The 8,762-nt window shown below is 39.1% G+C and overlaps 1 non-coding gene across 1 annotated transcript; it reads right to left on the bottom strand.

Annotated features, from left to right (window-relative positions):
- Window positions 1-685: 685 nt before the first annotated feature.
- On the bottom strand, window positions 686-793 carry LOC141616658 (small nucleolar RNA R71). The gene has a single exon (XR_012530990.1). It is a non-coding gene; the product is annotated as a small nucleolar RNA R71 (small nucleolar RNA).
- Between the last annotated feature and the right edge of the window lie 7,969 nt (window positions 794-8,762).

The following is an 8,762-nucleotide window of genomic DNA, read 5'->3' as shown; positions in this document are numbered from 1 at the left end:
TGGTGGGAGACGAGCGGATTCAAGGGAATCCGGGCGGATTCTGGCGGTGCAATCCGAGCGTCTTTGGAGGAAACCGCTCGGATTGTGCTGTGGGGAGACGGGCGGATTGGAGACAATCCGCTCGGATTGTAGCTCAGCACAAATTCTTCTTCTTTTCTTCCCTTTTCTTCATGAAATCCTTGGGGATTTCCTCGGGGACTCAAGGATCTTTCCTCATCATTGCCCATCTACTATAATATGTACAAAGGCCTTCTAATCTTGTCTCTCCTTGATGTTTGGTCATTGAATTCGATCAATTTAGTCTCGTTTTGCCATGAAAATGCAAGATTCTTACTCCTTTCCTACCAAGGGATAAAAATCTCAAGGAATATGCAAAACAAAGAACTAAAGATAATAAATGACCCAAATATGCACTAAAAAGCATGGGAACAAGGCTAATTCGGGGACTAAATGTGCGCTAATTATGGTCACATCAGCATGTTCAAAATTTTTGTGACTATTACTCCATGATTCGGCAAACGGGAGTCACTGAAGCCCAAATTAGGGAAATACTTTTCTCTTTTTCTTTGAAGGACAAGGCAAAACTATGGATTAATAGCCTTGATCGCACCGCCATGGGAATCACTAATTGGGAAACTTTAGCCCTTGCTTTCTATCAAAAGTTTTTTCCACCGGAGAAAACTCAAACCTTGAGGAGCCAAATCACGGGATTCCCTCAACAAGATCGAGAGAGCTTATATGAAGCTTTGGAAAGGTACACGGAGTTTCAAAGGCAATGCCCACATCATGGGTTGGATGCTTGGATCCTAGCTATAACATTCTACAATGGATGTTTTGCCGAGTACCGAAGAATTCTTGATTTCGCCAACAATGGGCGGTTTGATCAAATTGACATGAATATTCCTCACGCCACGATTGAATCCATGGCGATTCATGATGCCTAATATGTGAATTCCCAAAGTACACCCATCAAAGGTAAAGAGGAAGCTTCCGACACTACCATTTTAAAAGCTCAAATTGTATTGCTCCAAGAAAAGTTGGAGGCTCAAAATGCGGTTTCCTCTATTCAAGAAATCAATGTTGTGTCCTCTACTAGTCAAATTGTTGTTTGCGAAGGTTGCGGAGGTGCGGGTCATTACACCGCTCATTACCAAGCTACTATTATGGAGGTAAATGCTTATCAAAGTTTTGACAAAGTTCATATCCACCGTGTACATTTTCAAATACTTATAACCCGAACACAAAATTTCACCCGAACTTGTCTTACAAAAGCAACAATGTGCTTAACCCTCAACCTCAACAAACTCTTGTGCCTCAACGTCAATAACAACAAAATGTCTATGTTCCAACACAACAAAGGTACAATTACCCACCGAGCTATCAAAGTCAAAACCAACAACAAAGGCCACCACAACAAAATTTCCAACCAAATCAAGGTCCACCACCCCAAAATTTCCAAGAAAATGACCAAGGGGGCAAACTTGAAGCTTTGGTGATGTAATTGGCTAAGGGTCAATCCTATTTGATGGCTCACATACAAAAGAGTGATTAAGCACACACTACCGCTATCAAGATGCTAGAAAATCAAATGGCTCAACTAGCCGCATCTAGCTCTCAAAGGAAGACGGGCCAAGTTCCGGCCTAAGGTGCGCATCCACATGAGACCGTTAATACTATTTCCTTGAGAAGTGGTAAGAGCTATGATGAGCCATCCATGACTTTGGATGATGAAGTGGTTAGTAAAAGGTCCAAGCTTGGGGGAGATGCTCAAAAGAAGGCTAGTGAAGAGCCTCCAATTAAGATTCGAGTGCCATTTCCCCACCGCTTAGCAATGCTTAAGAGAAAGAGTAAGCTTGATACCAAGAATGATGAGCCCCTTATGCCCAAAGAAAGTGAAGAGATGCTTGTTGGGAAGGAGATCTCTCCTAATGCTAAGGAAAGTGATGTCATTTCAAAGAAGGTGGATGATCATATTTTGGTTGAGAAAGAGAAAGATATGGAGGATGCTCCTCCAAAAGAAGTTGTTGAAATTCAAGTGCCATTTCCCCACCGTCTAGCAAAGAACAAGAAGGAGGGTAAGTTCTGTAAGTTCTTGGAAGTTGTTAAGAATTTACAAGTTACCGTCCCATTTATTGAATTGCTTACCCAAGTCCCTTCTTATTTAAAGTTCATGAAATAAATCCTCTCTAAGAAGCGATCCTTCAATGAGGTTGAGACCATTGCTTTCACCGAAGAGTGTAGTTCACTCTTACAAAACAAGTCTCCCCGAAAACTTAAAGATCCTGGTAGCTATCCTATTCCTTGCACTATAGGCACATATACCATTGATAAGGCCCTTTGCGACCTAGGTGCTAGTGTAAGCGTCATGCCCTATTCCATTTATAAAAAACTTAACATGGGTGCTCTAAAATGCACTAATATCACATTACAAATGGCGGACCGTTCTTTAAAGCAACCCTTAGGTGTCTTAGAAGATGTGCCCGTCAAAGTTGGTAAATTTTTCATACCCGTTGACTTCGTCAGACTTGATATGGCCGAGGAGGATTCACAAACCCCAATTATATAGGGTAGGCCGGTTTTGCACACCGCAGGCGCGTTAATAGATGTGAAAAATGGGAGGTTGACTTTGGAGTTCGGCGATGACCGAGTTACCTTTAGCAAGAACAATATCATTAGGAGCTCCTATTGCTCCTTTTATACCTCGATCCTTACTGGCGGATCCGCTGGAGGTCGATATTTGTATTGATTGTTTTGCAGGTAAGGAATCTAAAGACACCAATGCTAAGAGTGCTAAAAGGAAGGGGGGATATTCTTGGAAAAGCTTAAAATGGACGAGGAAAGTGAAAAAAGCCATGAAAGAGAGCTCGGTAGGTGGCAAGCTCAAGAACGGAAATTGATCAAATGAGCTTCTTACATCGTGCGGGACATTAAACCAACGCTTCTTGGGAGGCAACCCAAGCTTTTATTTGCTTTTGTTTTAAATTTTTCGCAAATTTAATGTTTTCTTAGATTTAGAAATAAAATTACTAGACTTGATGGTGTTTTGTTTCATGATTTATAGGCGAAAGACGAAGAAAAAGAGGCTCAAGGAGGATATTTACGCTTCTCCATGCATGAAACCCCGTTCCGGGTCGTAACTTTCAAAAACGGAGAAGCTAAAACATTACGGAGTAAGAAAGTCAAAATCGGGCTAAAACTGGTCAACCCCGATCGGGGTGGCCTGTACTGATCGGGGTCGTGAGTTTGTGATTTCTTGGCCATTATTTGGTAGACCGGTAAAAGCAAAAACATTACTCTATCATTCAGCATACCCCGACGGTACTTTTCTTTCCTCTATATCATTTTTCTTCATTTCTTCACTAAAATCACAAAGAAACATCACTTCCATCATCAATTTACAAGATTTGTTCATTCATTAACATCACCAAGTAAGTATCCATCTCATTTCTCTTTGATTTCATCCATTTTAATCAATTTAATCAACTTTCTCAAACCCTAACTCAAATTGGGGGAAATTGATTTTGTGCTTGTTTATGCTAGAAATTGATTGAATTGTGTTCTATTAATGTTTATAGGATGAATTAATTCACTAATTTGTTCTATTATACTTGTTTGGATGGATTTTGTTTGTATTAAGATGAATTTTTGTCTTAAAATTTCAGAAATGACGCTTAAAAAAAGCTACTACCCAGGTGCTACAAAGAGAAGGAGAGGTGGTGCGGAGTCCTCCCGAGCTGCGGAGGATGTAGAAATGCAAGAAACACCGGAATGGCATGATCCAACATTTCCCCAAGTTATCTTCAATAGTAAAAAACAATGGGATAATTGGACTATCTTGAGAGCCAAAGGTATGAAGGGTACTAAAATTATCAATCCAGCTTCTTTGAAAAACATTGGTATTGAGAAAAATGTTAAAGCCTTGTTTAAGAATCATGATATGAAGGCTTGTTACACCATGAATTATAAGACCTTCCCCGAACTCACCCTTGAGTTATTGAGTTCCTTTGAATTTCATAAATCTAAAAAAAAAAGGATTTTATATATGGTATAAGTTTCCGGTTGTTCAATAATGATTATCGATTGAATTTAGCGGAATTTGCCGAAATATTTCAATTGAAACATGAAAACTTGCATATTGAATCACCCGTGTATTACCATATTATTATTATACTTATTATTTTATTATTAAATTCAGCTTCAAATCCCGACCAATCCATACCTGGCCAATAAAACCGGCCCACTTAAATATAACACACTACCGAAGGCCTTATTACTCGCTAAGCCCAATTCCTGACTTGCTTACTTACTTTATTATTTAATTAACGTCTTATTTGCAATTATTATAAGAAATGCCATTAATTAATTATTTAAATTACATAAATTATTCTCATAAATTATTATTAAATTACGGGGTATTACAGTCTTCCTTCCTTAAAATAAACTTCATCCCGAAGTTCGCCCATAACTACTACAACAACATCTATAAACATCCATAGAACTGGGCACCATCCAACTTATGTGTACACAACTATCCATTTACGAGTATCAACTACACAAATCTTATCACAAGGTGTCACAATAATAACTCAAAACATTTGTAGTATCACATTCCTTCCCCCTAAAAATAAACTTCGTCCTCAAAGTTCGGGATAACAAACAACAGGAACAAACAAACCATTTGTTGTAACATCACAAAACATGTAATACACATTGTAACATAAGACAACTATTATTCTCAACACAACATCGATCTATTGATGGATAAATGAATAATAACAATCCTTGGATTACCTTTTATTACATGCGCGTTTATTTCTTATTAACGAGGTCTAACTTAAACATGGATGCAATTAATGTAATTATGTATATAGGCTTAGGGCAACACATTCCGCATATCACTAGACATGTTATTCTATTTCACATAATTTACAACATCAAAATGCCAAGGTGAAAGAGATAACAAATAGTACTTTAGAAATTTTAGCACAACTTACATTTTCAAGGATAAGGAAAACATGTTACAACTTCCAAAAATTATCAATAAATAATAGCATATTTACTTTTTGAGAACTTATACTTTTTAGAAAACACAGAGAGCTAACAATTCAAAAAAAGAATCAAGTCAAAAACTCATAAGGTCAATTTATAATGCATTTTACAAATTATTTGGTCAAAACAGAAATTTACAGCAACTTGTCAGAAACTTAGGTCAACTTATAAAAATCACTATTAAATGTCAAAATATTATTTTGTAACGTGCCTTATCAATTTGAAAACATATACTAATCTTTTAAATAGTGGAGTTGGAATTATACCTAAAAAATAAGTAAGTTTTAAATGGCGATTTTTACAAAAACATGGAACGAAAACATCACTGTACAGAAATATTCTGACCACTGTCCACTAAAATATTTATTTCTCCTAAACCGTATATTATGTAAGCATGAAATCCACGGCATATGAAAGATAACTCATAAGTATATCACACATAAAAATGTCGTAAGCATTAAATAAATAGACAATAAATGGCAGCCAAAACAATCAAGACTAAAATTTCGAGAAATCAACCAAATCACATTCTTCCCAATTTCACGCAATTTCCGTAGTACTTCACATGTTAATCATAATTACGCCTCCTGCATACATGTCAACACACTTGATACCATCGTTTAGTACCAAAAATAAATACCTAAAATAACTAATAGAAGCTAGCGGAAGTAGGGTCGATCTCCACAGGGAGATGGGAAAATGTCTGCTAAACTAAGTCCGTCTGAGTAACTATTTCTTGGGAGTTTTGAAGATTTGTTCTAAACTACGGATATTAAAAGAGAAATAGAGTAAAGAGAAATAAAGTAGAGAGAAACAACTAGGACAATCGGTTCACCATGATTATCCAGGAGTCAAGTCTAGCGTCTTAGGTCAATGCAAAAACGGTCTCCAGGGTAGTGAAAAGGTCCTTCCGGTCCCCGCTATTCGCCCTAAAACATTACTAACTTAGCTTTCGCCCTCATTAGAATGCCCTAATGTTCACTGCAGGTCTTACCACTGTAATACCCAGAATATTCAAGGACTCTGTTGACCGACCCTGTTGACCAAGATAGACCGTAGGGAGGAATGGGTGAGGGACCATGCTTGTAACATGAGCCTTATAGGATTGTTTACTCGACCTAGCAGAGGCTACTCGGCCGAGTATCGCCTATACTCGACCGAGTAGAGCCTACTCGGCCGAGTACTCCAGTACTTGACCGAGTATGGCTGCTGTCGACGCGTTAATATAAAACGCAAGTTCGCGAGATTCATTTCATTTCCTCATTTTCTTCGACAGTTCCTCTTTCTATAACCCTAGCCTGCCACTCTCTACTATCATCCCTATCTCTATAAACTCTAATAAGGTAGCCTACACCTCCACCATGGGGAAAGACGGGATTCACTTAGGAAGATCGCGTGCGTGGTTGTTGTCTACGACGTCGTCGATGCGTGTTATTAGGTAAGTCTCTGCCTTGTGTCTTCTTTGATAGATTTGAGGATAGTTGCATAATAGGGGATGGCTATCGTTGTAGGATGCATTTTGGAGTCTTGCTTGGCTATGTGTGGATGTCTTTCACGACTTGCGACGAGGTAGGGTTTCCCTACTCAGTTACTGTTAATTGGTTTAAGACTTGATTGTATTGTGTTTGTTGTTATCTGTTGATCATTGGAGTATGGGTGTTGAGGTGACGATGGTGATGTGGTTGTGTTGTGACGGTTGTGGTGTTGTGATAGCTGTGAGGCTGTGGTATTGTGATGTTGTGTGATTTGTGGTGGAGTCACTTGCAGGAGTGGCTTCACACCCTAGTTCGCCCTCCGTGGAATCCGTCACGGGAGGGGATGTGCACATTAAGGGACAGGGATTGTTAGTCCCTCGTTGATGAGCTGGACTAGGTAAGGATAGGCTGCGGTCACCCACTGGCGGCGAGGATTACCTGTTGCGATGGGTAATCTGGCAGGGCTACACACCTTGGTGTGTAGTTAGTTACCGTGTGAGATCGGGAGACCGGGGTGATGGTTGATTAGCTGGTCATCTATCGTACTTGTCTTATCTTAATTGTTCAGTAACTGACCCCGTGTTGTGTTTACAAAACTGTGGTGATCCATTCGGGGATGGTGAGCAGTTGGCTTAGAAGGTACAGATGGTTGTTGCCCTGTGGCTGCTAGGATGGGAGGGATCGAGTCATCGCGCTGCCAGTCTAGAAGTGCTGTATCATGAGTTTAGTAGTCTCCTCTTTTGTATAAGTGTTTGTAACAAGTTACGTTGTAAAGGTCACACTAATGTACTAATAATATTCTATTATTGTCTATTTGATCTACTACCTCGGGAAACCGAGATGGTAACACCTTCATACACTGGGATGGTCCTAGGTAAGGCGTCCTGATGTGCGGGGGTGTTACAACCACTTCCAATCTTCCGATCTAGGTCGAGGTGTACCAAAATTAATCATCTAATTGCGTCGACTCAAGCAGACAAGTACAGTTATTTGCAGTGATTAACAACACAGATCTAATATGCACTAAACCCTAGTCACCTATTCATAATCCTCTTAAAATCATGGCTCCCCTATGTCCTAGCAAAGGAGATTAGCTATGCATAATTATCGAATAAACAACAACAACACGATAACTGAAGGAATTAAACATGATGAAAATAAACTAAGAATCGAATAAAAGGAGTAGAGAATAAAGGAAATAAAAACAAAGAGAGCAAAAGTAATTAATATAAGTTAAGAGTAAAGAATACTGATTACAAGGGGAAAGCAATAGAGAATTATGTTTCCAAGTGAAAGTTCTAAGAGAGAGTAAGAGAGAGAGAAGTCGAAGAAGAGAAGAGATCCCACTAATGACTGCCGTCATTCTTATTTATTCCTAATTGCAAAAAGGAAATTTCGAAATTAACTAAAAATCCGCACAACAGACCAAACCTCTCGATCGAGTAGATTAAAACCACTCGATCGAAGATAGAACCCAGCAATCCTCTCGATCGAGTAACATAAGCACTCGATCGAGAACTTTAACAGACAACTATCTCGATCGAGTAAAGAGGGAACTCGATCGAGGAACTTCAGCAGGATAAAGCATTCGATCGACCAATATCATCAGCCAACTTGGTCGATCGAGCTATATTGGAACGCGTGGACTTCTTAAACACCTGCCGAAGCAACTTCACGCATCTCTAAGTGACAGATTCCAAGCTCCGATTCCTCCTTTTCCAAAATGCATGGGATTGGGACAGGTTCAAGCTTGATTTCGCTACTTTTCGGTTCATACCTGCAATTAATACAAGACAAACCAAAGTAGACTATTCGGGGGCATTTGTAGCTAGATGCCACATAAATAACATAAAAATGCGTGTAAATATGGGGTAAAAACCTTATATAAAATACACGCAACAAATCTCCCCAAACCAAACCTTTGCTTGTCCCCAAGCAAACTATGAATGCAACTAAAGACAACTAATGGAACGGGACCAACTCATCAGCTACAAATTGCCCCACCTAAACCAATTTAATGCAACAACTAACAAAGTGGTGATAAGCAAGTGCAAACGAGTTAAATCAATGCTTTAAACTATTGAACCGTCGATCTTGCAAGACTCATGAATATCGGACTCTCACGGATCACTCGTCACACAAATTAAGCACACGGGTGAGTATATTAGTAAGAAAAAGAAAGAAGTAGAGACACTCACCTAACTCGACCTCTAAGAACATGCATGAAGCTGACATGAA

This window comes from Silene latifolia, chromosome 11, assembly GCF_048544455.1.
Source record: "Silene latifolia isolate original U9 population chromosome 11, ASM4854445v1, whole genome shotgun sequence".
NCBI lineage: Eukaryota > Viridiplantae > Streptophyta > Magnoliopsida > Caryophyllales > Caryophyllaceae > Silene > Silene latifolia.
This window is presented reverse-complemented; position numbering and strand designations above follow the sequence as displayed.